The following is a 27,624-nucleotide window of genomic DNA, read 5'->3' as shown; positions in this document are numbered from 1 at the left end:
TGTTATATTTGAGAGAAATGTTATCAATATGAAATAGCAACAATAATGAAAGTATCAGTCTTATAAAGAATGTATTTACCTACCATTCACAACATGTGTTACAAGATAAGTTACTTCAGGTTTTCTTTTCTTTCGGTCAACAATTATTTAAACTAGAGGCTCCAAACTAACCCTCAGACCAGATGCATATTCTGTAAAGAAGTTCTGTTGGAACACAGCTGTGTCCATTTGTTTCAGCTTTACTATGACTCAATGATCTTCAGGATCATTAAGATACAAAGCATAGGCCATGAGCCTAAAATATGTCCTATTGAAAGACTCTCACTCGAGCCTCGGGATGACGTGAACACCCCCCCCCCCCCAGTAACTCACGAGAGACCGTCCTTGCTGAAATCACATGAGGTTTAATGACAAGACGACAAGACGACAAGACCAGTGCACTGGGGCCGAGACTCATAACCCACGCAGGGGAAGAGTTCGACCTCGAGTGACTGGGAGTAGTTTTTATAGGAAGAAACCACACAGCCCAGTAATCCGAAAAGGGGGGCAGGGAGGATGTCACAGAAAACTCTGAAAATTCCAGTGATGATTACAAGGGGGCAACTCCCTGCCTCTCAAGATCATTCTCAAGGTCGTAATCAGCTAGTTCCTATACCAATGATAATTACTAGGGGGTGATAATTACTAGGGGGAATCTCTCTGTTTCTCAAGATTACAATCTACCTTTATCTTCAGCTAATTCCTGAAACCCTGAAATTGGTTAATCCTAGATTTCTGATTCTTCTTTTCCTGCTAGATTTTTGGCTCTGTTTTCCTGCTAGGGGGATCTGGATTTATCCAGGTCTTTCACTATCTGTCCCCTTAAGAAATTGCACCATCTCCTATCCAAAACATATAAATGATTCTTCTTTTGGTGTGGCATTTTATGAGGCTAATCACCCGTTTTATGTAGGTAGTCATCTTTTAGTTTCATGTAAAAAAAAAAAAAAAGTGTCTTCAGTTTGGTAACGCGTTAATGAAGAAGCCCAGAGAAGCAGCTCCAACCCGGCTGACTTGCTTGCATGTCTCCACAGGGCTGCTCCTTGATTCTGTAAAATGTTTATCACAGTGTTTGGCACCTGGGAAATACTGACCTGGTTCTGCCTTCTCTGTTAGAAATGGTCGCTAGGGATAAAAGAGATAAGACTTTCCGGCGCAGCTAAATGCTCTGCCATTGTAACACCCTTTCTCTGTTTGTAAAATGGAAAGTCCATCCCTGACTGTAGAGACCTCAGTCCAAAGCTCCTTTCTCAGAGCCTTCAGAAGATTTACTGCACAGACAAAGCATGTGTCCTTCACTGAGGTACTCTAAGCTGTTAATGCATGTTGAGTGAAGACTGTCATTTTCTTCCGTGATGGAACAACTGAAAAGTTGCCCGTGCTCTAGTAAACAACCCCCACTCATGTTCGTGCCAGCAACCCTGATTAAGCTCTATGGATGAAAAAAAAAACAAACAAAAGCTGAGAAGCGTCATCAAAATAGGGAAAGGCTTGTTGGTAAAGGGGGATCGGATAGGAGAGAAAAGGGAGGGAGAGAGGGTGGTATGGAGTAAAAATGATCCAAATTCAGGATACTCATGTATGAAATTGTCCGAGTGAGAAAAAGGAAGAGGATCGTATGTGCAGAGAGTTGGGAGGCTCTGGGAGGGAAAAGAATATTATGAAAATACATTGTATGAAAATCTAATTTTACAAGAAAGGAAGAAAGGGGCAAAGGAAGTGGGAGGTTTCAATCCAACGCTGACTGAGTGAAATGGTATGAGAGAGAGGTTGGATACATCTACGTCACTCATCAGCATCAAAACTTTCCTTTTATTCACTCAGGCTGATAAGCAAAGGACAACTCTAATGTAGGTTAGATTCAAGTTCCATGAGATTTCTGTTTTGTTCTTGCTGGTTACTTAGCAAGGATGTCTTTGAAGGATGTCTGGCTCATAGTGGATACAAACAAAGTGTGTCTGTCATGTAGAAATGAGTGGATCTGTAGAATAAACACGCACTGTAATTGGGTGAGTGGTAATATTGTATGTTCACATCCTAGGAGAAAAATTACTGTCCTGAAATTCTGCAAACTGGCAAGAGAAGCTTAGCCATAACCTGCACAGTAAGGCAGACCAAGTGATGGAACCCTGAGATCCACAGTCCCCACCAGCATGCTAACCCCACAGTCTTGCCCACCCTTGACTTTCAAATCAAGAGTCATTGTGGTGTCAGACTGGCAATCATGTGGGCACCTCTTCATTTGAGATTTAGGACTTTTAGGGTTTTATTTTCCCTTTTAGTTTCTTGGTATCTGAAACTGTTGCTAGAAAACCGTTTCAGGACTGTGATTCTTTCATGAGTATGTATTTCAGCTACCAACAGCAGCGGTGGATGGATCCCTTAAAATGAAACAAATCCACCCCTTTTAGTACACTGTAAACATAGCCTTAGCTTTAACTATAATTATAGTGTGTGGGTGATGCTGCTGAAAAAAATGCTGTAATTATGGCATTATGGTTGAGAACCATCTGAATAGAAAACACTGAGCTTCCTTGTGCACAGCTTAAGATGCCATCATGGCCTTCTTCAGTATGAGCAAGACTGATTAGCCCATCACTACAAAAGCGTTGGAGTATGTTAATAACACGAGATCAGGGGCCAGAGTAAAATTACAAGGAGCAGGTTGCCTTTGTTTAACTTTCCTGTACTCCCATGAATCTTATGCAAAGGTCAAATGTAGAGCAGGGGAGCTTGCTGACTTGAACGGCACATGAATGACATCACAGGCAGAAACAAGCCTGGAAGACCAGCGCCCTAGCTTGCTTTGCTCCTGTCTCCTAGCAAGAGAACTTTTCAGAGGTTGATGGACTGCTGTCTTAAAGTTTGTTTCCCTGCATACAGTTTTCTTTCCTCTTCAACAGACAGAGCCAGTGGCTCTAGATGTTATGACATCTTCTATAGTGATGGATCTTGACTGTGTTCTTTCTAATACCAAATTCATTAGTCAGGTCATTGAAACATAAGTTTAAATTTGATTCACATGATTTATCTCAATTTAAATAGATATTTATACATTATATATATATATATATATATATATATATATATATATATATATATAGAGAGAGAGAGAGAGAGAGAGAGAGAGAGAGAGAGATTTACAGTAACAACAACAAAATGTTTTAAAATAAAAAGAGCATTGGCCTGGAGAACCTGACCCATCACTTCAAAGGCATGTACTGTTGGACACCTGTTTATTATCAGCAGAGGAATATTTGTGTTTTCATTCCACCTTCCTGTGCATGGGTGTAGCAAAGGCACATGCGTGCCTTCTAAGCAATGACGGAATCTGTGAAACACAGTAATCTGGGGTTAGCTGTCACAGCATAGGGAATTGTGGGTGATTCCAATTGGTGAATCAGGTTTGCAGGGAATTTCTGACACATAAACAGGTATTTAGGGTGTTCTCTGAAGTAAAGGTGGACATGGTCAGTCATTATGCATGTCGGGAGTATGCGTATATAGGTTTTGGACTATAAAGGGGAAATAACTTGTTTCCTTGGCTTTCTCTTTATTCCAGGATTTTACTACAGCCCTATTCATGCCTGCACATCAGATTCCTCACTCTTCCCTGTTAATATTGAAATATGAGACTTCATTTTCCTTCTTATTCTACTTTCTTGTATCTCTGCTTTAGAACATAAGGAAGAGAGAGGGAATAACAGAAAAGGGAAGGGAGGAAAAGGGGAAAAGGCAGAAATATGTAGAGAGGAGGGGAGGGGATATGCCCAAAGCCATTAAAAGAGAGCAATTTAAATATTGTAAAGAAATTATGTATCTGTAAAATAACACCAATGATTAAAAATAAATAAACAAAAAAATCCTAATTAATGAACTTGAGGAAAAAGTCTGGGATGAAACTAATACTCAAAGAAAAATACTTAGCAAAAGAGATTTTAAAAGTGTAGTCACGCATTGTTTAACAATGGAGACACATCCTGAAATGCGTTATTTGGTGCTTTACTCAACATGAGACCCTAAGACAGTTTGCACATGTAAAGTCACTGCCACCATACAGACAGTTAGTCACTGGCTGAAGCATCAGCAGGTAGAACATGACCTTGATGTTTGCCAAGCCATGAAGTCCCACTGAAGAAGTGGCAAAGCCTTCTAAAACAGACAGTTTCTTCCCTGTGAAGGACTCTTGGCCACAGATATTTGGAAATTTGTCACTTGTTCTGTGAGCTTTATTTCCTACTTTAGCTCAAGGACATCCTCGCTCTCATACACTAAAGAATACGCGGGATAATTTCACAGGAGATGAAACGATTCATCAGAACCAGCTACATTGATTAAATATGAAAAGCGTGCTCTTAGGCACAGAGCAGGCTGATTTATACAGCACTTTGAAAGCAAAATAGTCGACTCAATGATCAACAATGAATGCAACAAGAAAACTGGGCTGGGAGGACAAAACAAAGCCCTGAAAATCCAATTTACTTTGATAGACAGTCAACCATCAGGTGAATTCTTTCAAGAAATGTAGATTTCAGTTGAAAAAGTATTTACAAGTAGGAGATTTTAAAGTCTTAAAGGGCCCAAGGTTAAAGAGGGTCACTTGTCTAAGTCCTCTTTGTGGAGATTTGACTGGGAAACAAATGAAGATGTTTAATAAAGGTGATGTGTTTGCCTGACATCTCTATCCTGGTCAAAAGACCCTGCCTGGGTTTCAGCCTTCAACCTACAAGTGAATGGGGGTGGGTATTGATAGAAGGCCTACTTATGACTGTAAAATATCCAGTGTCCCGGGGAAGCCAGGTGTGATGGTGCACACCTTTAAATCCAGCACTGGAGGGGCAGAGGCAGGTGGATTCTGTGAGTTTTTGAAAATGGGTCTCAGAAAAGCCAAGGCTGCATCATTGTAAAAGTCTGTTTCAAAAACAATCAAGAGAGAAACGAAATTTGGGCTGAACAGATGGTTCAGCAATTAAGAGTGCACGCTACACTTGCAGAGGTCCTGAGTTTGAGTCTCATGACTATCTATAACTCCAGTTCCAGGCCATCTGACACCCTCTTCTAGCATATGCTGTTACCAGCACTAAACATTTACACCCCCACACAAGCATACATAGCATATGCAAGGTTAAAGATAAAATAATTGTTTGGATTTTTAAAGTCCTGGGGAGCAGACAGAGGAAGGTAGAGAGGTTGAAAGAATGAAGATATAGCTCTCAGATCCACAGTGGTTGCTGAAACGTGCCAGAAGCTATTGTCCCCATCTTAGCAGACCGCGGTATTACTCAAAGTCACGTAAGAAGGCGTATTAATTTATTGAGTCATGTTACAAAAAGCAATAGTAACAATGAAGTGCTTGTATTTTGTTCATTTTGCCAGTTATCTGCAGTTGCCTTGGGAATTTGCAAGCAAGGACAAGAACACAGCCAGTCACGGATAATGAAAATATTTGTTCCAAAATTTTTCTTGCATTATTAAATGATACTGGGTTGGGACCGAAAAATAACAAGATTTATTTTCTTTAATGCATCATGAATGAAGTTAAAAAGAATTTCCAAAGAAGAACTTTAAAAATCACTTGAGTCATTATGATACTGCTGAATGTGTTCCCTTTTAAAAATCACATTATTTAAGAGTGTGAGACTGAATTATAGCTTGTATGACTTAATAATCAAATAAGATCACTGCTAGCATTGGAACAAAATCTGTGACTTTAGTGACTGTAATGTACAATACGAGGAAGCCTGCCTCTTTGAAATACCTTTGGGGGACTCTAAAGTGGGTTCTCCAAACAAGCATGGAATATAGCTTGTTCTTGATTTTATATTTTCCTTATGTACAAATAACCATACTTTTAGCACGTTTACTTTCTAGCACCACCGTCCTCTTCCCCACTCTTCCCTCACTGAACATCCTTCTTACCCCAGCCACACCCCTACTGCTTTCCTCTCCCCCCCCCCTCGTGCATATGAGAGATTCAATTTAAGCCTAGTTCTTTTCCCTCATTTGTCTCTATTACCTCCTCACTACCCCCTCTTTGTTGGAGACATGAGTTTTTGCAACCATTTTGGAAACTAAGTTTTCTGTAAAGAAGACACTGAAAATCTCGGTACTATATAAAAGAGTTAGCCCACTCCAGTGTATTCGCTCATGAGTGACCATCACCATGAAGTCAGCACACCGTGAAGACTCCTGCATATTCATGTCTAACACTATTGTACACAATAGCCAAGATATAACCAGCCTCAGTGCCCATCACAGATGAAGGATGGATTCATATCATTTATAAAAAAAATAGATAACATTGGAAATTGCCATATTAACCAAAAAAATCCAAGTTCAAAAAGAGAAGTATCATGTTTTCTCAAATAAGCAAAGTCTCAAAAGTATGTGTATGAAGAGATATATAGATGTACATATGACAATGAAGTAGAAGGTGTGTGGAGTGAAGCAGGTGTGTGCTACAGCTTTTACTTGGACATTTATAAAGTCATTAGTTGCAAACTATAAACTCCAACATGACCTTAAAGTTTGAAGGATTCTAGACCTTAATTGAGACAACATGAAGTGAACCATCTAAATCTGTGCCGTGGGAATTTTGCTGAGAAGGAAATGAAGCTGTTGGATGGAAGAAAAGATGAAGATAGCAATAACAAGTTCTACCTGATCTCTTCACCTGAGCATGAAGGACCCAGAGAGTAATCCCGGGAGGATTTCAGGGATGTTGACAAGGTTTGAGCCCGTGTAGTTAAATAAAAAGATCACGGTGTTCATGTTCTCCTAAGACATCGCATCCAAAACAGAGGCTCTAATTATTTGTAGCTGTTGAACCTTAACTACCTTCAAATTCCACACAAACTCCTTTTTAATCTTTGCATTGCCTTCTCCGTGTCTTGTATGTAAGAAGAATGCCAGAGAGCCTCCATTTTCTCAAGGCTGGGCTTACTTGTAAGTGGATACCCAGTGAAACCTGACAACGAAGGAGGGATTTCCCTGGGTGCTGACCTGCTGTGTGTGGAGCCTCACCCAGGAGCTCTAAGTGGGCAGACACTCAAGGGCCAAAAAAGGTCTCTCTCTTAGATGGACTACAGGGCACACTGGGACAAACAGGTCCGCTCTCACTGTCTCCCTCTGCTCTTCAGGCTCTACCTAGTCCCCTTATTTCATCTGTCCAATAACTTGGAGGGAGAAGAGGGGATTACTATAAAAAATATGGATGGTGTTTTTTATTAAAATGGAAAAGCCATTTTATTTGGTAAACTTATAGTCTCACTTCCATGTGATTTCTCTATGCTAAGGTTGTAATATATTTGCCTCATTCTTGTGTTAAATTTCTGGTTCCAAAGCTATCCAAAAAACACAAAATATAAATACACTATTTTAAATTCTACAAGATATTTTGGGCATGATTCACTGTAGTTTACATTTAGGGACATGTAGATGCTACTTTTTTCTACTTTGTAAACCACAAGGCGTGGGAGGCTAGAAGAAAGTTTAAATTTTGAACTTGATGAATTGCTCACTATAAAAATTAAGTGAAATATTGTCTCTACCCCATCTTGAGATTAAATGAAAGTACTAGAATTTATATCACATTATTTGTAAAAATTATAGTAAATTGCAACCTTTCAAATGTTTATATATTGAACTTGAGGGTTGCGGCCTTTAAAAATAAAACTGACATAGCAACTATAGCATGAATTTCAAAATTGCAGACTATATTTCATGGGGCAAACACTCACTTGTGGTAGAGCTAGGATTCAGATGGAGACTCTGGTCTGATTGTAAAGACCATGCTTTTATTCTTTCTCATTTTCTTACCCTGTAATTTCAAGAATCTAACATGTATCTTAGTGTCATTCATATCACAGAGGCTGGAGTAAGTTCCTATATCAGGAAAGCATTGAGGTATTCCAATTGATAAAACACCAGCAGAACTATTATCTGATGCAAACCTGTAAGACGTTTTGTACGTGTTGAAAAGGAGCAAGAAACAGATTTACCTCAGAACTCACTGTTGGAAAAAAATGTTTATCATCACAGTTGTTTGGCCATGTGCTGTTCTGAACACTTTCCAACAGCTAGGAGTCCTAATAAGCCTCCAAGGAAGATGCTGTTTTCCATATCTAACGCAAGTCTAGACTAGGGCCAGGGAAGAGAAGTGACTTGTCCAAAGTATTCAAACCCAGGCACTCTAACGCAGAGATTCCCAGTCTGGGCTGCTATGCTCCACAGTCTCTCTGTCTGCTCCTGCTGTAGAAACCGTCATCTAGACACACATAGTGGTAGGAAGTTGAAAATGTGAGCCTTGAGGTAGAACTTCCAAGAAATGATGCTCCCCATCTTTGGGTCCAGGTTATCTTATCTTCTTGATCAAGGTCTTCGAACCAAATTCCCTCTGATACTCTTGATGAGAGGACTGACCAAGATAATACACCAAAAGGATCACCATAATGCATAGCGAATTACAGTACCCATTATCCGTTCCCTGAAAAAAAAAAAGAATTAACTTTAGGGTGTAAATTGTGGTAACCAAATTTTCTAGGTGTGAGGTGATAAATATTTGCTAAACCAGCACTATTTTGAACTTTGCTCACAATAATTCTGTAAGTTTACTCTTGCTATATGCATTTCGTTGATCTGGAGGAAACTCAGCTTGTGGGATTGAAGACTGGTTTTCTGAAATTGTGTAAAGAGGGATTCACACTCGGGGTGTACACACCCAGAACCCCCATTCCTTCTCTGTTTTTCTAAAAACTGGTTTTGCCCATGCGGTCCTCATTCCTGGATGAAGAGGCATGAGTAAACGTCACGGGAGAAAAAGTGCTGTTCACCTCGGGCAGTGCTTTTCGGGCATACTAGCTAATGTAATTCAGCTGCATTGGCACAGGGAATAACAGCCACACTGAGCCTTGGTGCTCAGATCCGCCTGAATCTGTAAACAAAGCTGCATTTAAAATTACAACATGGGAAGAGACCCCAGGCATCTGTGTTGGTGTCAGAAGTGGCCACTGTTGCTCCAAATCCAAAGATACTGTTCTTGAATCAGTCATAGGTTATGGCTCTCTGGAGACAGGGGTATGAAGCCTTCTCTGCCAGTGGAAATGTGAAATTCAACAGCTGATCTGAACATTTGCTGCTGTTGACATTCTATAAAATGTCCCCTGAAACAGGAACTCTATGTTCTAGTCCAAATTAAGTGACTGTTTTCCTGTTTGTTGACCTACCGCTTCAAGGTTACTAAGTCATCAGCTTAGAAAGGTTCATTATGCTCCCCTGTTCTAACAAAATGCCTGGTTTCTACTAATGGCCCAAGAAAATAGCTTATATTCCCTTCATGTCATACGCATTAGCCTCTCTCTCTCTCTCTCCCAATCTTCTCTATATTTTTACTTCTTCTCCTCAACCATTTACTAATATTACCCTGAATTTAGAGCCATACAGGTAGATAAAGCAGTAGATAAAGCAGTTGAAAACTCACCGATGAATTCCAGAGATCTGGTTTGAATCCCATGTCTTCTTCTTTCTAGTTCTATGAAGATAAGACATTAAACTTCTCAAAGACTCAATCATGCATCCTTAAGTGGGAATAACCTTGATTCCTTCTGTAGTTATTTTGAACTGAGTGTCTTCAGTTCTTCAGTGCTTCCAACGCACTCAACGACGTGTAGGAACGACCCAGCCGCCATGTAGGCAGACACATCTCAAAGACACACACACACGTCTATTTCAAAAGAAAGATTCAAAGTCTCTCTTCTAATGCATCCAGTTCCAGTGTTTAATTCCCTTTATAGCCACAAGTTGCTTTACAGCGTACAACTTAAATCTTTACAGCCTTTGTCTCATACCATAACGTGAATTTAATTACCATTCAATTGTGAATATCTGCTGACTTGACACAAGCAATGGGACCTCTGGCCATGACTTGCCTCCTTTTCCAACTAGCAGACTGCACATTTCGCCTGAGAGTACAGACTGAAAACCACACAAATCAAGAAGAGGCATTAAAAACAAAGATCCCCATGCTGTCTACCAGCTAGAGCAATTCAGTGGGTCTGGGGTGGAGCCCACATGCCCAGTGATGAGCAAACGAACTCCTCTGCTGATTCTGGCTTAAAACTCCCAGGCCCACATGTCAAGCATTGGCTCACAGGAAGGGCATAGATTTTGTCTAGTCGCGTTTATATAAGCATTACTATCAATAACAAAGTGCTGCAAAGAGAAGATTTCAGGTGTGGTGGAACACACCTTTAATTCTAGCACTCAGGAGGCAGAGGTAGTCAGACTTTTGAGAATTTGAGGTCAGCCTGGTGGTCTACATGGTGAGTTATGGGGACATCCAGGCATGCATAGTGAGACTCTCTCCCCAAAAGGAAAGGAAAGAAGGGAGAAAGGGGGGAGGAATGAACCAAAAGAAAGGCAGTGTGCAAGAAAATCATCAGAGTCATAGAAACCCCTCATCCAAAAGGGAAATTCTCCATGTGTCTATTTCATAACAGCAAGCTGATTTCCTCATACCTGTACAAAACTTTTACTTAAGCCATTCCTTATATAGCTCAGAATACTGAGACAATTTTAAGAATTCTTTTACTTAATCGGACAAGATTCCATGGTAAGAAAAGTGTTTGGCTCGCACTAGAGTATTGCTCTGTTTTGATGCCTGCTCCCTTCCTGTATACATAGCTACATCTTATCTGATGGGCAGGTACCTCCTTTTTAATATTTCCTGTAACTTTGCTTCCAACAGAGCAGTCCTTTAAGGACGAAGGTGTCTGGAGCATTATAAGGGGATACAAATCTCAACTCTATATCTTGGCTCTATTCACATAAGTGTATGCTTGGCGATCTAGGGAAAGTTTAGAAGCCAAAAAGAATAAAATAGTAATTTTTAAATAACAAATTGACAGTCTATTTTCTGTAGCGATGCTATTGTTTCTACATGGTAGGGCTCCAAAAATATTCATGTCGGAAGCTCAACAGCCAGTATGGCAGCATCATGAGGTGGTGGATTTAAAAGGCTGGGTTCAGTATAACGTTCTTAGGTTACTGGGATTCATTGACTTTGGAATGGAATCATAATTCATTCCCAAGAAAGGTGTTCATTTAAAAAAAAAAAAAAGGTGTGGCACTAACTCCCCAGTTTCTCTGGCTTCCTGTGTTACCATGAGAGCTCTCGCACTCTCACTCCCAACCTTGTCTTGTCATCCACCATGAAGCCCTCACCAAAGCTCAGCAGAAGTCAAAGCCTTGATCCTGAATCTCAGAATTGCAAGATAAATAAACTTCTTTTCTTCGTAAATTTCCCAGCCTCTGATGTTTTGTAATAATGATGGAAAGTCAGATAGTCTCTCTGTCTCTTGCTTCATTTTACTTATTTACCTATAAATATATTAATCTATCATAAGTCACAAAAAATTTGGATTCTGTATCCCATTAGTAAAAATACTTTAACATATAGTCACAGTTTACATGTTCACAAGCTTAGAAACTGCGTACACTTAGTGTGTGTGTGTGTGTATTTAATCATAAGACTTATATAAAAATAAATTTCATAGAGTGATAATATAGCGAAGTGATAGAGAGCTTCCCTAGCATGTACAAGGCCCTGAATTCAACTGATATCACAATTGATATGCACATGTATATATATTTAAAATTTGTATATAGTTGAACAAAATAATATTCTGGAATGTGTTTAATATTTATTAGATTCGAATGCTTCTTGCAATGCACGTTAATAAGTTTAGTTATTTGGGAAGGGAGATTCTCATTTAGTGGTTTGTAAAATAGCAATTTGAAGGCTGAGTCTGTATCTCATTTATCCGTGTGTTATTTCAAAGGCATTGCGATTACCCATCAAGTCAGAGGTTCATCCAGAGTAAGAATAGGAGTCGATCTTTATTTCTTCCAAGTCAATTCTGACTTAGAGGTTAACTTCCCATCAGATGTGCCTGGAGCTCATGAGAGCTTCTTTTGCAAAAGCTCCCAATCAGCTGCTTTCTGATTGTTAATGGACATGCATTGTCAGTTCAATTTAATTCAAGTATCTTTGCATGAATCTTCTTAGGCTATTTATGTGTTCCAAAACATTAATAGCTGAACAACATTATATCCCTTAAATCTCTGGACCCTTTAAATCAGCCAAGAAGAGCCTGAAAAGCTTCCGTTATGTGAGGAGATTCCGTTATGTGAGGAGCTGATTCTATGAACAAGCACTCTGAATCATGACCCTCCCACTTTTCTGCGAAATTCCTCTCATAGAAAATGTGACACACACATACGTAGGCTAAGTGAAGATTCTGTGTGAGTCTGATTCTCAGTATTAGAAATCATTATTTTTTTTCTGTGTGAGATAAATAGCACATAAAATACATTTTAAAATTTTCTTCCTGTCCCGTAATGATGGATCGCCTGACATAACCACCTTAAGACACTAGGTAATGTTTTGGGTCCCTATGGATGAATGTGGCATTGACTCTAATTTTAATTTCTAATATCTCTGTTGCCAGTATTCACAGCCAGTCTTTGCTGACATTTTCTTCTGTCCTATGACTCTGGGGCATATCCTGCAATACGCCTCCTTAAACCTCACTTTTCATGCCTGTCCATTCCCTGTTCCTGATTGTTACTCTCCCTCCTATAGCCAGGGAAAACATTCTTGAAATGCATAGCCCATTGCCATGCGTCCCCCAAGAATCAGCAGTCGCCTAATTCCAAGCTGTAGCTATCTACCACCCTCAGGTTTTAAGGGGCAACCTTGGTAAAGAAAGCTGATGGGAGGAGCTGTGACTTGATCATGCGTGTTTGAGAGTATCAAAGAATTAATCCCCTTGGAAACTTTATTCAGGCAGCATTAGACCCAAACTGTCAGTTTCATTTTGTTTCCAATCTGCCCTTCTACTGTCTTTATACCTAAATACCTATTTGCTGCCACCTAGTGTATTGAAATATGCTGGTTACATGTGGGGTTTGAACTCACTGGATATTATTGAAATATGCTGGTTACATGTGGGGTTTGAACTCACTGGATATTGGAATATTACTACCCAGAGAGATTCTTCGTTTGGGGTTTCTCATAAGCTTTCAATTTATTATTGTGATCCTCAGCATTGTCATAACTTTCTGTCATACAACCGAGGGCTCAGGAACAAGGCAAGCTCTGTAAGTTGTACCCTTATGTCTAAAAGAGGACATTGGGCTTTGCAACTCTTCGATATGCAGTATAAAAGAGCAACATTCAAGGGGTCATCTCAAACCAGAAGCCATAATTTTCACTTTATGACCTTTGGCCGTAGTTAGGAGTGAGCAGAGATCCTGACTTGAAAAAGGAAGAATCAAATACAGCCATAATTTTATTTCGTCTTTTCTTGAGCATTGTCAGTGGACTGTTGTCTACCAACATATAAGACACTCACAAATACACATCCAGTCTCTTCACCTACAATGGACATTCAGAAGTGGACCATAGTAAATAACCGATTCCCTAAACTTTCCTCTTATTTTTTGTCTCCCTGTTTTCTCATCAGAACCTCGCTATGATGTTGTCTAAGTATACTATAGCTTAGAGCAATGCTTCTCTTTATTTACACAACACTATGTAGTGTTTCTAATATATATCAAAATGTTTCCTTTGGAGTTGTCTTATGAGTCTTTTTTCCCTAGTCAGTCAAGTTTCTTGAGGCTGGGATAATCTTCAGTCTCTCATTTCTGTGAGGAAATCTGGCACATCCTTGAGGACAATGCATATGTTTCTCATAATGAGTATGTTTTCCCCATAGTTTAACACACATAAGGGTTAAATGTAGGACGTTTTCAGATCAAGAGCAAGATTCAGTTTCTAGGCTCTGTGCTCCCCAGCTATCTAGCAGCTCACACATGCCAATAAGTCTTTGAACTTCATGCCAAAAAAACAAAAACAAAAACTGAAAACCCTACAGCTCAGCGTACCATATGGGGAGAAAAGCTTTGATCTGAGACAACTGTGGCTTCACATCTAGCTTTACTATTTACTGCATCTGTGTTTTGCCTCGAAATTATCTGACCCCTCAGAAGCTCAGCAGCAGCTTCTTAGCCATAGTTGAGGATCATAGCACGAACACACCACATTCCACACACAAGAAGCATGTAGATGAAATGACAAGGCACATGCTAGGAGTGCGACACATAGTAGGAACTTAATATCTTTTAAAAGACCTTTATGCATTGCTTCAGTAAATGCTTTTAGTTACATTTGAGAAACTAGGCTGAAGAGCTGGCTCAATTGGTAAAGCGCTTGTCATGCAAGCATGAGAACCCATGGGGCAGCGGCATGCATCTGGAATACTCGGGAGTCTCGTGGGTCATCTCTCCTGGTGTAAGCAGTGATGAACAACAAAGAAAGTTGTCTCAAATAAGGCAGAACATGAGTACATGTACAGTGGTATATTACTTGTGTTTTAATAAATAAAGCTGGCCTGAAGATCAGCGAAGAAAAGCAGCCAAGCCACTGGAGAGCTCTTACCTCTCTGAAATCTTCAGGCTGAAAGAGAGTAAGTTACTGTCTCTTCTGGCCTTATAGTCCTCCCTAGTGCTGGGGTTAAAGGTGTGCACCACCATTGCCTGACCTATATGGCTGACTAGTGTCTGCTTTGCACAGACCAGCTTTATTTCAGGCAATTTATTTCAGGCAAGCTTTATTTATTAAAACACAAATAATATGCCACTACACTTACACATAAACATACATACACACACACACATACACACACACACACACCATACACACACAAAATGTTTTTCAGTTACTCAGATTAGAAGTAATCAGAGCACTATATTGTGTGATTCATGTGGAAACTGTTCTCCCCAGATGTGATGTTGTTGCCCAAGAAAAGAATTCTGGGAATGTGGAGACATTTGGTAGCAATGCAGAGAGAGAAAGGAGTGCTCCTAGCATCTAACAGGCAGAGAGTAGGAGTTAAATATTAAATATCCCAAGTGCACAGGAAGGCTCTAAGAACAAAGATTACCTAGTCTAAAATGCCAATTGTACAGAGGTGTAAAAATTTTGTTAGCTTCTAGGCACTTGACCCAAATTTGTTTAACATCCTGACTAGACACGGAGAGAAAACAAGCTTTCACTGTGGTTAGCTGTGAAGAGCTCCACCTTGTCTAGGACTCAGATTCTAATTATGGGGCATTTTTTATGCTAAAATCAAATAAAGCTTTGCTGTGTTTCAATTTTTTCCTTGAAGTTCAATTCCCAGGATCTACTAATGCACTGGAAATGTGTTCGCGCTCCTCGGTCCTGGTAGTAGTTGTTTGCTGAAGACCAGCCATGCCTCAGTGACTGTAAAGAATGGGTTTAATACTGCCAGCAAGTTGTACAGTTGGGACCCAAGTTCAAATCCCACTGCCTTGCATACAGGCTTGTGGTCTTTCCAGGCTGATATCAATGAAGCACTCTATGGGCAGTTGTAACTTTCTGCCAAAGCGACTATGGCTCTTCTCTTTCAACAATATAGAGCTCGAGCCTGTATCTGCATCTGTAGGCTCTGCATCCCAGAATCTAAGACTAAGTTCCATGACTACCACAGCTTCTGCAGCTGAATTCTCAGGACCGTACATAATAGGACGACAACATGAGAACCCCTGACAGACAGCTGTGAGCTTGCATTTCTGCTCCCCACAAATGGAAGCTAAGGCCTGACCGATCTTCTTGATAGTGACCAAACCAGTCATGGACAGCAGATAGTCATGGTGACATGCATGCTGTCATCCTCTGAAGGCTGCACAGGCCGTTTTACATCCTCGGTACCTGGAGTTGCCTCCCCTGCTTTCCCAGGTTTCAGTGCATGCTGCTTCACCTTGCTAATCCGACCCATATTTGGCTTATTTTTCCCAAGACTCGGTACTTGAGAGAACTTTCAATATAAACACTCGAGAAATTCATTGTTGTACTAGTATAATACAGAAGTTCATTGTTCTAATCAGTGATCCTCAACTCGTCACAATCACCTGGGGCACTTCAACAATACCAATATTCAGACATCACCCCAATCTAATTAAATTAGTCCTCCAAAGATTTTGTTTACCACTCCAAGTGATTATAATATGCTGCCAGAATTGAGACCCACTAGTCCAATTGGAAAGAGCCACAGTCAGGTGCCCAATTCATGAGTCTCAATCTTTTTTTCTTTTGGGGAGGAGGTATTTTTTAGATTATAATTATAACATTTCTCTCTTCGCCTTCCTCTTTCAAAACCCTCACATTACCCCTTTCCACTCTCCTTCAAATTCATGGCCTCTTTTTTCATTAATTATTATGATTGCATATATATGTGTGTGCATTCAATATACATAATATTATATTAAATTTATAAATATATTCATATTAATATATTAATTGATATATTAATACAAATTATATAGGAATTAATATATTATATACATTAGGAATATATGTATTCCTAAATATAACCTGTTCTGTCTGTATCATGCTAGTTGAATGTGTGTTTTCAGGGCTGACTATTTGGCACTAAACAACTACTTGGTAAGCTCTTCTCTGGGGAAGACCACTCTCCTGCCCGCAGCTTTCCTCAGTTGCCTATTATTCTCTGTGTCATGTTGAGGTCTCATAGGCTTTTCCCCATTCACTTAGGCAAGCCCACTGTTTAGCGCATGCTTGGGCAGTCATATTGGTTTGATGGGTATATCTTCTGACATTACTAGGAGACACAATCTCTCAGCAAGCTCCCTGATCCTCATCTCTTCTCCAATGCTCTCTGAGCCTTGGATATGGAGGTGTTTTGTAGATGTATTTACTGGAACTGGGGTTCATAACTGCATTTTGGTTGGCTATCGATGTCTGAACTGGTCTTTATCTGTTGCAACTAGAATCTTCCTTGATGAGAAATAACGACTACACTGAATATAAGTATCCAAGGACATATATAAGGACATATGGATATGAAGACAGATGTTTATGGAGTGTTGTTAGGGATTATTCTGACTTAGTAAAGAAGTGGTTGTAGATTCTCCTCCAGTAACCATGACTTCATTAGTACGGAGAAATCCAGGACCAGGCATGGTTTCCCTCTTGTTGAGTGGGTCTTCAGTCCAATCGAGAGCTGTAAGTCACTGCCAAAGTAAGTGTGCCACTACTGCACTTTTAGGGTTATGTCCCAGGCTGGTCAATGATGTTGTTCATGTCACAGTTGTGGGGTTCCCTGGTGCCCTCTGCTATCATGAAAGCTAGTCCCATGAGTTCCAATCTTAATGTACAGAGAGAGATGGTCAAAGAGCATTCTAGAATGCCGATCTTAAACTAGTAGGTACAGAAGTAACCAAACCTAACAACTAGCATGCCACTTACTAGTGATGTTTGGCTAGTAAATGCCATCTGCTTAGCCTTCATCTCAGGAAACTAGATAGAGCCATTTTCTCCAGCCTCCCTCTTCTTTGAAACCTTCCTCTACTCTTCAGTACACTAACCTTCAGCTCTTAGTAACCATTTCATTCTGTTTCCTAAAGCTATCATTGCCTTTAACTGCCTTTATTCTTAGCTACTTCTGCATCTGGACGTACATCATTTTATCTGCATGCTTATGGCCCTTCCACAGCAGAACTCACACATAGTGTTATTTTTGTGATTCTCAGTGCAACTTCAGAGTACCTTGCGCACTTACATGCATACATGCCTCTGAATTAATTGAAACTTTGAACATCTGACATGTATTGTCCCAAAATATCCAATAGTCTTGAAAGTGCCAAACGTTTTTTCTATGTTAAATAAAAAGCAAAAAGGGGGGGTAAGAGAGATTGAAGCTTTAGATACGTATGTGTTTATTTCATTTTGTGTGCATATTTAAATTTTAGAAAAGTATTCTGTGCTCTGTGCTGTGGCTTGTTTGGAACAAGGCAGGACTGACACTGGTCCAGACTGTTTGCCACGCCCACAGCCCCATGCATTGTTCACATCTCTAATAGTTTCCAGCGTCACGCTCCAGTCATGGCCAAATATCCACTGGGAAGGAAACAGAACTTTATTGGAGAACTTGTGGCTGAGAACCATCAAGTATGGCTCAAACACCTTGTTACACCAATATATACCTGAAAGTATTTTAAGCATAATTTTAGTAGCACACACATAAGGTAATGGCTATCTGTTTTTTTTTGAGGAATATAATTTTTAAGAATTGAAAGAAAAATATTTTCTTCTTTGTGATATAAGGTCATGTCTAAGTATATGTATCTTTGTAGTTGCCAGATTGCTACTTTTTTTTTCCAAGACAGGGTTTCTCTGTAACTTTTGAGCCTATCCTGGAACTAGCTCTTGTAACTAGGCTGACCTTAAACTCACAGAGATCCATCTGCCTCTGCCTCCCAAGTACTGGAATTAAAGGCATGTGTCACTACCACCAAGTCAAGAATGGTCATCCTTTTTATACTGTAGAAGTATGCTGTCCATATAAAGCAATTTTTAAATATGAGTGTGTACATAGTAACTCAAGTAGACAGTGATAGGAATTCCACCAAGCAAGAGAATGGACAAAGGGCAGAAATTACTAAGAAACAGTGACTCATGGTTTTTCCCCCGCAGGAATTTATCCCAACCTCTTTATGTAAAATATTCTGTCTGGTTTGCCATATGAGCTAAATATACTGCCTCAGGAAGTTATGGTTATTAATCTAATGCCTACCCATAAAGAATCACTCACTGGTTGTTGAGTGATGCACAAATGAACGCATGTAGCTCTACCTTAAAACCAAAAACTTTTGGTGTGCTGTCTTAGTTTAGCTTTTGTTGCTGTGATTTAAAAAAAATACCCTAAAAATAGCAATTTAGGAAAGAAAGGGTCTATTTTAATTCATAATTCCTGGCTATAATCCATCAGTACAGGGAGCCAAGCCAACAAGCACTTGAAGCAGCCGGTCAGGAGCCGGGAGGAATAAATACAAACCTGTGGTCTTCTAGCTTTCTGCACACTCACGTGTTCCAGGTCTCCCCACCAGGAGATGGCACCACCCACAGTGGGCAGGTCTTTTAGCTCCAATGAACAAAACCAAGTTAATCCTCCACAGGCCAAGCTAATCTAGATAGGCCCTAGTGAGACTTTCCAGGTGAAACTAGATTGTGCTGACAATTAAAACCATCACGTGTGTGCATTACAGAAGTGTGCTCCTCGTGTTTGGAACTTTAAGCCAATGAGGTTACATAAAAGGGTGGGTCATTGTCATTCAGAATTGATGTCCTCAACAAAACGATAAGGAATGGTGACTAATTTGCCCACTGCTTTCCTCTGGCAATAAAGCTCCCTTGGACTTGAGATTCCAAGATTTCGGTGACATCAACTTCATATTGGCAAAGGCATTGCCACACTTGCAAGCTTGTACTGTGATAATTCCCACACTTCTTTCTCCCATCATTCCTGGTTAAGAACTTGACATGTGAAATCCAGGCCTGAGACTCCAGTGGTAGCAAACAGAATACCTTCTAATGCTCAGAAAGGCAATGATGATACGACCTAGTTGTTCCTAAATTAACTATCAAATGCTACCTATGAAAGCCACTGGTGAACATTGAAAACTCCAGTGCCCAAACAATTAAATTGTTGACCCATAAACTGCCAACTAAAATGGAATTTTAAAGGATGGAGCATGAGCATCAATATCTGCTTTGAACATGTATTATTTCTGTCTGTGAATTCTTCACTGGGAATTTTAATCTAATGGTACCAGACAACCCCACTTCTATATTACACTAGTGCTTCATTAAAGTTCCACTAAGGAACTTTGCAAGGTTCTAGCAGTGCTTTTTGTACAGTGAATTACAAAATTCTGTTCCCAGGACAGTGGAGACCCAATTTAATAACATCAAAAGATAAGAAGAAAACTCAAGTTATCTCATAATTAATGAACTTTATAACTTCTTATCTTATATATTTTACGCAGGTATTTTGTTAAGGGGAATAGATTTTAATTCATTCTGAACTTTGTCTAACCATTGTCATGCTCTAATTCTAGAATATTTCCAATTCTTCATCAAACAATCCTGTACCCTGTTAGCAGTCAATCCCATTTACCCATTTGCCTCACTCTCTGGTAACCATTAACATTTTTGTCTATGAATCTGACTATTCTTAATGCTGTATATGGACACTATAGCAGGCAATGCTTTGTTCCAGGCTGCTTTCACAAGACAAAACGTTTTCAGATTCCATCTACCTTGTACCATATATTGTTACTTTATTAATTTATATTATTAAGTAATATTATATGTGTTTCCTACCATGTATTCTTTTTTCATTCACCAGTTGATAAACATTTGGATTGTTCCTACTCTTGAGGCTATTTTATTTCATTCTCCTATGGACATACTTATCTTGTATGTATTTGTATGTATTTTTGTATTTTGTATGACATACATATTTTTGTATGACTATGTTTTCATCCTTTTGGACATAATATCCCTAGGAGCAGTATTGATGGGTTGTACAGTAAGCCTGTTTGTAGCTTTAAGACAGTTTCTCATTATGTGGTGGCAACTGACCTCAAACTCACAGCCCTACTTCAGTCTCTCAAGTGTTGGGATTACAAGTATGTGCCACTGTGCCCAACCTTGTATTTAGTTTTTTTGAAAAATCATCAAATTGGTTTTCCACAGTGGCTATGCTACTTCACATCTCTGCCAGAAGTCTCCAATTCTTTAGATATTAATCATTTACTATGTTTGCTAGTATAAGCTTTGCCCTAATCTACTAGAAAATAAATTTATCATAAGTCAGTGCTAATTTTGCACTTGTCTTTGAAAATTGTCTTTGAGAAAAAGCATACTAGGCAATATATTTTTTATTTCTTTTTATTTGTTTTTTATTAGATTTTTTTCTTTGACAATTGTATTAATGTTGTGTTAGTTGATGTTACTATTGCTCTTATGAAACATCATGATCAAAGCCGCTTGGAAAGGGAAGGTTCAACTGGAGAATACTTCCACCAAAGGAACTCAGGACAGGAAATCAAACAGGGCAGGAAACCTGGAGGTGGGAGCTGATGCAGAGGCTGTGGAGGGGTGCTGCTTACTGGCTTGCTCATCCTGTTAGCATATAGAAACCAGGATCACCATCCCAGGGATGGTTCCACCCACATGATCTGGGCCCACCCCCATCAATCACTAATTAAGAAGCCTGGTCTTATGCAGGCATTTTTAAATTAAGTTCCCCCTTTCAGATAACTCTAGTTTGTGTCAAATTGACATAAAAGTAGCCAGTACACATGTATATAATGCTTTCTAATTACTCTCTCCCCCTGCCCATTCTTTCCTATCGTCCATCAACCCTATCAACACTATTCTTCCTAATAGTTGCCTTTCTCATATTTATCTTTTCCCCATCATCTCTCCCATCCCACTACCTCATCTCTGCTTACACCTTTCCGCCTTTAATAGCCCCCTCTTTTCTTTCATATGACTTATGTTCTACTATCCATCTTCCCTTAAGCATTCCTTGCCCGACAGTTCCTTTCTGGTTTCTTGGTTTCTACAAGTACTCCAAGTTAAACACATAAATCTAAACAACAAAGCCAGTACACCATATGATCGAGAAATGCAGTGTTTGTCTTTCTGTGTCTGGATTACCTCACTCATCTTAATTTTTCCAGTTCTATGCACTTCCCTGAAAATTTCATTTTCTTTACAGCTGAATAAGTTTCCATGGTGTATACACACCACATTATCATTAGCCATACATCAGTTAATGGACACATAAGCTGACTTTGTTTTAAAATACATTTTTTTTAAAAAAAAATAAAAGTATAGTAATTCTACTAGTATTTTCTCAGTATGTTCTTCTGTAAGGCCATAAGTTATGTGTATTAAAAGTATGTTCTTATTTTCATCTTCCCAACGATTAGTATTTTGGGAAGTTGTATATACCTTGATAGATCCCTTCTCCAGACAGGAAAAAAAAAGAATGCCAAAGAAATAATGCCCTCACCTTCTCAGCCAAGAAGTATGCTAGTTGGGAATCTTGAATATCCCTCAAAATCTCATTTGTTAGAGGCTTTATTCACAAAGGGAGGCCATAGAACCTTAAGAAGTTGGGCTTGCCCACTGAGGTATTGATAGTATAGCAGAAGCCAGAGGCCTTGAGCCAGACCAATGGCTCAAGTAATGAACACTTGCAAGTAAAGATGTATGAACTAGAGGGTATACTATGTGACTCTCTGTGACACACTACAGCTTCCATAATGAGGTTTTTATATATTTATTTTATTTTATCTTCTTTTATTTTGTTTTGAGGGGGAAGGTTGCAAGGGCAGAGGGAAGATACAAAGGGATGGGGAGATGAGTAGGTTTGGGGTACATGAAGTGAAATTCACAAAGAATCAATAAAAATAAAAAATGTGGGACATGGTGGAAGATCTTTAGGTCACTAGGAGCTTGTCAATAAAGAACAGTGACTTTGCCCATTACTTCTTTCTTTTCTTTGTTTCTTAGCAATGAGTTAAGCAGATTTGCTTTGCCACATATGCCCTTCAGCATATTCCTAATATTCCACCTCTCCACAGACACAAGGGAATGGGCCCAATTAGTCATGGTTTGACTTCCAAAAGGTTAAGCCAAAATAATTTTTCCTCTTTACAATTTTTATCTTGGATATTTTACTGTAGAGACAGAAAGATGACTAACCCACAGTCCTTTTCACAGAACTGATAGGATAAAAAACTGAACTCTAGAACAAAAGAAATACTTTGAAACTTTAAACAGAGAGACTATGGCACTCTGTCCACGGTGATGAAATATAATAATGTGAGAGCCATTAATAAATAAATGCACCAGACAAATGCCATGGAGAAGTAAAGTAAAGACGTGATTCCGCCTGAGCACTGGAAATTAGAGTAAACTGACTTTGGCTGCAATTACTAAAAGAACTAAACAATGAAAGAATGCTCTGAAAACAAAAATCAAGTTACGAAAAACTGAATGACTCCTGTGAGCAGCACAGCCCTTGGTCTCCCAGTGTGGTCCTGAAATAACCTGTCAGTGCGGCCTGTGTAAGAACTTTTCTACGATACAACCAAGTTCAGTGACTTGGTATTCAAGGCCCATGGACCTTCAGCTGGAGCCTTCAATGGAAGTCAACTTTACAACCATTTTGGTGACCCAGGAGTTTACTTTTCAAATCTCACTATATTTGAATTCAAAATAATGATTTTTTAAAAAATAAAGTTAACTAGAGATTTTATAGGCTCTGCTTTTCAATTCCAAACAAATACCTAAGATTTTACAGCTGCATCTTCTCAATTTTGTAGAGAAAATCTAGTATGAGTGTGAATTACTTACATTCAGTATTTTCTACTAGAAAATACTATATTAGCTGTTTACCAGTACCATTACAGTTTAGAGCCTTTTTACTAAAAGCCCACACCGTGCTTTCAATCTTAGTATCTGTAGTTTCATTATTATTTGGCAGCTCCATAGATTTAAATCCAAAATGTCTACCAGAGCTTTTCAAATTCATTCTTTGTCATTATATTATCTATGAGCAGTTTAGTTGCAGATTTACTTGTAGCATTTTAATCGGCCAATATTCCTCAAAGACAGAATATTTACTGAAACAGAACTTCAACTCTCCTGAATAGAGAAATCAGGGAATATCTCCAGCTCCAAACGGGAAGTGGTATGCACACTTCAGAAGGGTGTTTGACCAAAAAAGCAGAGCTTTGAGTGAGCAGACTCCAGCAGGATGAGCACGGAGCGCATCCCTGTAGATGCACAGTGTCGAGCTGCTCGGTAGCAGGCACCAGCTGCTCAGTAAATCCACTGTCCCTTGGCACTGAGCACAGGCAGAGCAAGAATTTTAGGCTTCATTTTCTTTCAAAAAGTAAAATACTAAATCAAAATTTCAACCAGACAGTCCATCCTGACTAGACTGACTTTGGGTAGGAGCTGAACCACTTGTTTGTACTACTGGTTGGTAAGACAACTTGGACTCACACAATCTGAGTTCTGCACTCTTCCTTTCTCACCTGGTTTTCCTGAAATGAGTATTGCCAACAGCTCAATAAAGCTCCTGCTCTGGTTCCCGGGTGCCTGTCACCAAGCATCAGGTGATATTGTAAACATCCCAGAGACCTTTTGAAAGCCAGTTCAACAGTATCTGGATGAATTGCTGGTAATTCTCCCCCCATATGCTTCTTCACACATTTGATACATTCTTTTCCAATGGATTCTCAGAAATACAGAGAGAAAGCATTGGCTTAGAACCCTGTTTTAATGTAAATCATAATAATATAGCAATATTTCCCAGTTATCCAGAACTCAGACTTCAAAAGCTGAAAATATAGAGGGCCCAACAGAAAAACTATCTCGCAACAGTGAGGGTAAAGCCAACTCTATCCCATACACACTTCATATACCAGATGCCCTCACTTGTCACACCTAGTGCCCGTGGACCTTAATTACATGGTTTCACAGTAACCATGATAGCAAATAGACATGATAACAGGATGAATTTCAGGCTTAACAATGGCCGTGATTTTCTACACCAACAGTCAATGCTTCATAAGGTGATTATCACAATTGACATAAAAGTTGCAGTCACAGTGAACATTTATGGAATGCTTATTTTGTATCAAGCACTATTCCAAGAGCTTTGCTCATTTACTGTGTTAGCTCACTTAATCTTTACAATGACTCTGTGACAATCTCCTTTAACCAATATCCTCATTTAACTAACTAAAAGGGTTTAAATAATCTGATTAAGATTTTACAGACTGTATGCGGTGGCAGTGAATATAGAACCTGGGTGACTGGGACCAAAACTGAAGTTGCCAGTCTCTACCTAGCATCCGCGAGTTGCTTTCTGCTAGTTTCCATTGGTTGTCAAGAGGACCCCCCGCCAAGATAAAGAATTGTTCATATTTTGAATAAATAATGCCATTCTAGTGGAATGTATGGGACCTCTATAAAGCTTCTGTGAAAGCATGGGTGTCCCCAGCTAAAGTGAAGCTCCTTAGTCGAGACTGGCCTCCCCAGCAGTCCTGACAGTCACAGCACAGCTCACCATGGTGATTCCTGATCCCCATGCAGTCACTCTAAAGGCCCCATGTCATCAGAAAAGTTTTATTAAAGGTAACATAGATCTTAATACAAATTAGAAAAAAAAAATTCACAAATAGATCTAAGTCATGTGCCCGCAAAGAAAGCATTCTTGCCTTGTTTTGAAAGAATTAGAAGGCAAAATTAATTTTTAACTTTTGTAGAAGGATTATTAGTTTGGTAAGTATTACTTCTTAAACAGAAGTGGGAAGCCATTAGTAAATCAAGGTTGCAAGCAGCATTGTACATATGTATATAGTGTGTATATGTGTATTTATATGACTATATACAGTCAGAATTTATTAAATACAGTGAGAATCATAGTTGTGAGATTTTCATTTTATATAAGTATACATATAGGAGACATACATAAGTCATATATATGGGGAAGTTATGTAAAGACATCTTCTTCCCGGGGATCACTTCTTAAAACTTTGAAAGCCACAGATGAAATGATTGAGAATAAAGACTTTGAGGCATAACTGCTTGGTGGCAATTAGGGCTGTACCAATAGCAAGGTGACCTTTATACTCTTATTTTACTTCTCTGCACCTCAGTTTCCACATCTACAAAATGGTGACAATAAGAGCATCTTCTTCTTGTGCAAGACAGTAGCTGTCGCCTGACCCTCAAGAACACTCAATGACTATTACGTTCTCACTTCCCCCCTTCCGTTCCACCACTAACCTAAATGAGGACCTTGTAAAACAACGACACTGCGTGCAGTCATTTCTTTCTATCATCATGGTATTATGATGCTAAATATATACTCATCAAATCTTTAAGAATCACGTGTGTTCTGTTCTTCACTGCTGCCTGACCCAGATAGGAAGGCTAAATATATACTTGCTCTTCAATCACTGACACATGTGTGCTGATCATCACCCAAGCCCTGTGGAGCACAGATAAGGAAGTGGAAGATCTCTCAGCTGGAACCACCATCTCTTGTTTATTACTTGTAGAAGGGACATTACAATTTCACCACACTTGGCCTTCACCTGTGTGCTTATGCAATCCTCACAACATATGAGACCTTTTCAGCTGACAGTATTTCCTCATTTGGCTTACTTTCTGCAGTAATAATTTCTTCTGGAGAGCAGGGAAGCTGACTGACTGCATATACAGGATCCTTTTCAGACCCCTGGTCTACCATAATGATCCAGAGTCATTTGGTCTGTGTGTTTTTATGACTGTAGTATTTTCTTCCTCAATTTTCATGCTTTATTACCATACACACTGAGTTGGTATTTACTCAACCATTACTTACAATTTTTCAGCATTTAGAATGGAAGCCATATATCAAAGTTATTTATTTATATTTTCTTTTTGTGATGCTGAGAATCTTTTTCAGGGCCTCACACATATTAGTCAAGGCACTATCACTGAGAGCCAGCCCTAAAACCATTTTTTTTTCAAGTGTATCTTTGTACAAGTTTAATTTGGTGATTTTTTTTCTTGATCGTGTTAAGGAATGTTATATTTTTATTGAAAATAAAAACTTTTTTATACAATATATTCACATCACAGTCTCCCCTTCCCTCATCTCCTTCCAGATCCTCCCCACCATCCAACTCCGTGCCTCTTTTCTGTCTCTCTTTAGAAAACAAACAGGAAATAAAAACATTAACAAGAACAGAATTTTTAAAAATAAAACATGAAAAACACATACATACCTGCAATGCCACCACCCCCCCCAAAAAAACCCCACAACATTGGAAACATAATATACAGGTAAAAGATTGGCAAGGGGAAAAATGCCCAAGCAAAGCAATATGAGATGAGAAAAGTCCCCCCCAAAAGCCATCGAGTTAATTTGGGGCTGGCCATCTATTGCTGGACGGGGAGTTTCTTTTAAGTATAGGTTGTATACTCAGTGAGACTCCATTGAAGAAATCAGTTTTCCCTTGCAAACAGTTGTGGATTGGAGATCGTTTCTTGGTTACCATTGGGACTGTATCCACTTTTCCCTCTCAGCGTTGGGACCTCATCTGGCTTAGACCTGTGCAGGCCCTGCCCGTGCTGTCCTAGTCTCTGTGAGTTCATATGTGTGTCAGTCCTGTGGTGTCAGGAAGACACTGTTTCCTTGGCATCATCCATGCCCTTATAATCTTTCTGTCTCCTCTTCTGCATAGCTCTCTGAGCCCTGAAGGTAAGGATTTAGTGAAGGTATTCATATTATAACTGAATATTCCAACGTCTCTCACTCTGCACTTTTTCCATTGCGAGTTTCTGTATTAGTTTCTATCTACTGCAGGGGGGATGAGCTTCTCTGCTGATGGCTGAGTGAGATGCTGATCTGCAGGTGTAGCAGAATATTATTAGGAGTTATTTTATAACTATGCTCCTTTAATGGAGCAATAGTATACAATTTTCTCCTGGGTCTATAATCTATCTATTCTCAGGTTCTTGACCATTCATGTCACCCATACAGTATAAAACATGGGTTCCATCTCATGGAATGGGCCTTGGATCATGCTACTGAACAATTCATATATATGTATGAATATATATAC

General features: G+C 39.3%; 1 protein-coding gene across 4 annotated transcripts in view; it reads left to right on the top strand.

The window, feature by feature from the left end:
- The window catches only part of Ghr (growth hormone receptor), a 236,782-nt gene that overhangs the window by 180,767 nt on the left and 28,391 nt on the right, over nucleotides 1–27,624 (top strand). The gene's annotated exons all lie outside the window — the stretch shown is intronic.

This window comes from Myodes glareolus, chromosome 15 (genome assembly GCF_982192425.1).
Source record: "Myodes glareolus chromosome 15, mMyoGla1.1, whole genome shotgun sequence".
NCBI lineage: Eukaryota > Metazoa > Chordata > Mammalia > Rodentia > Cricetidae > Myodes > Myodes glareolus.
The sequence above is the reverse complement of the archived record's forward strand: the minus strand, read 5'-3'. Positions and strand labels throughout refer to the sequence as shown.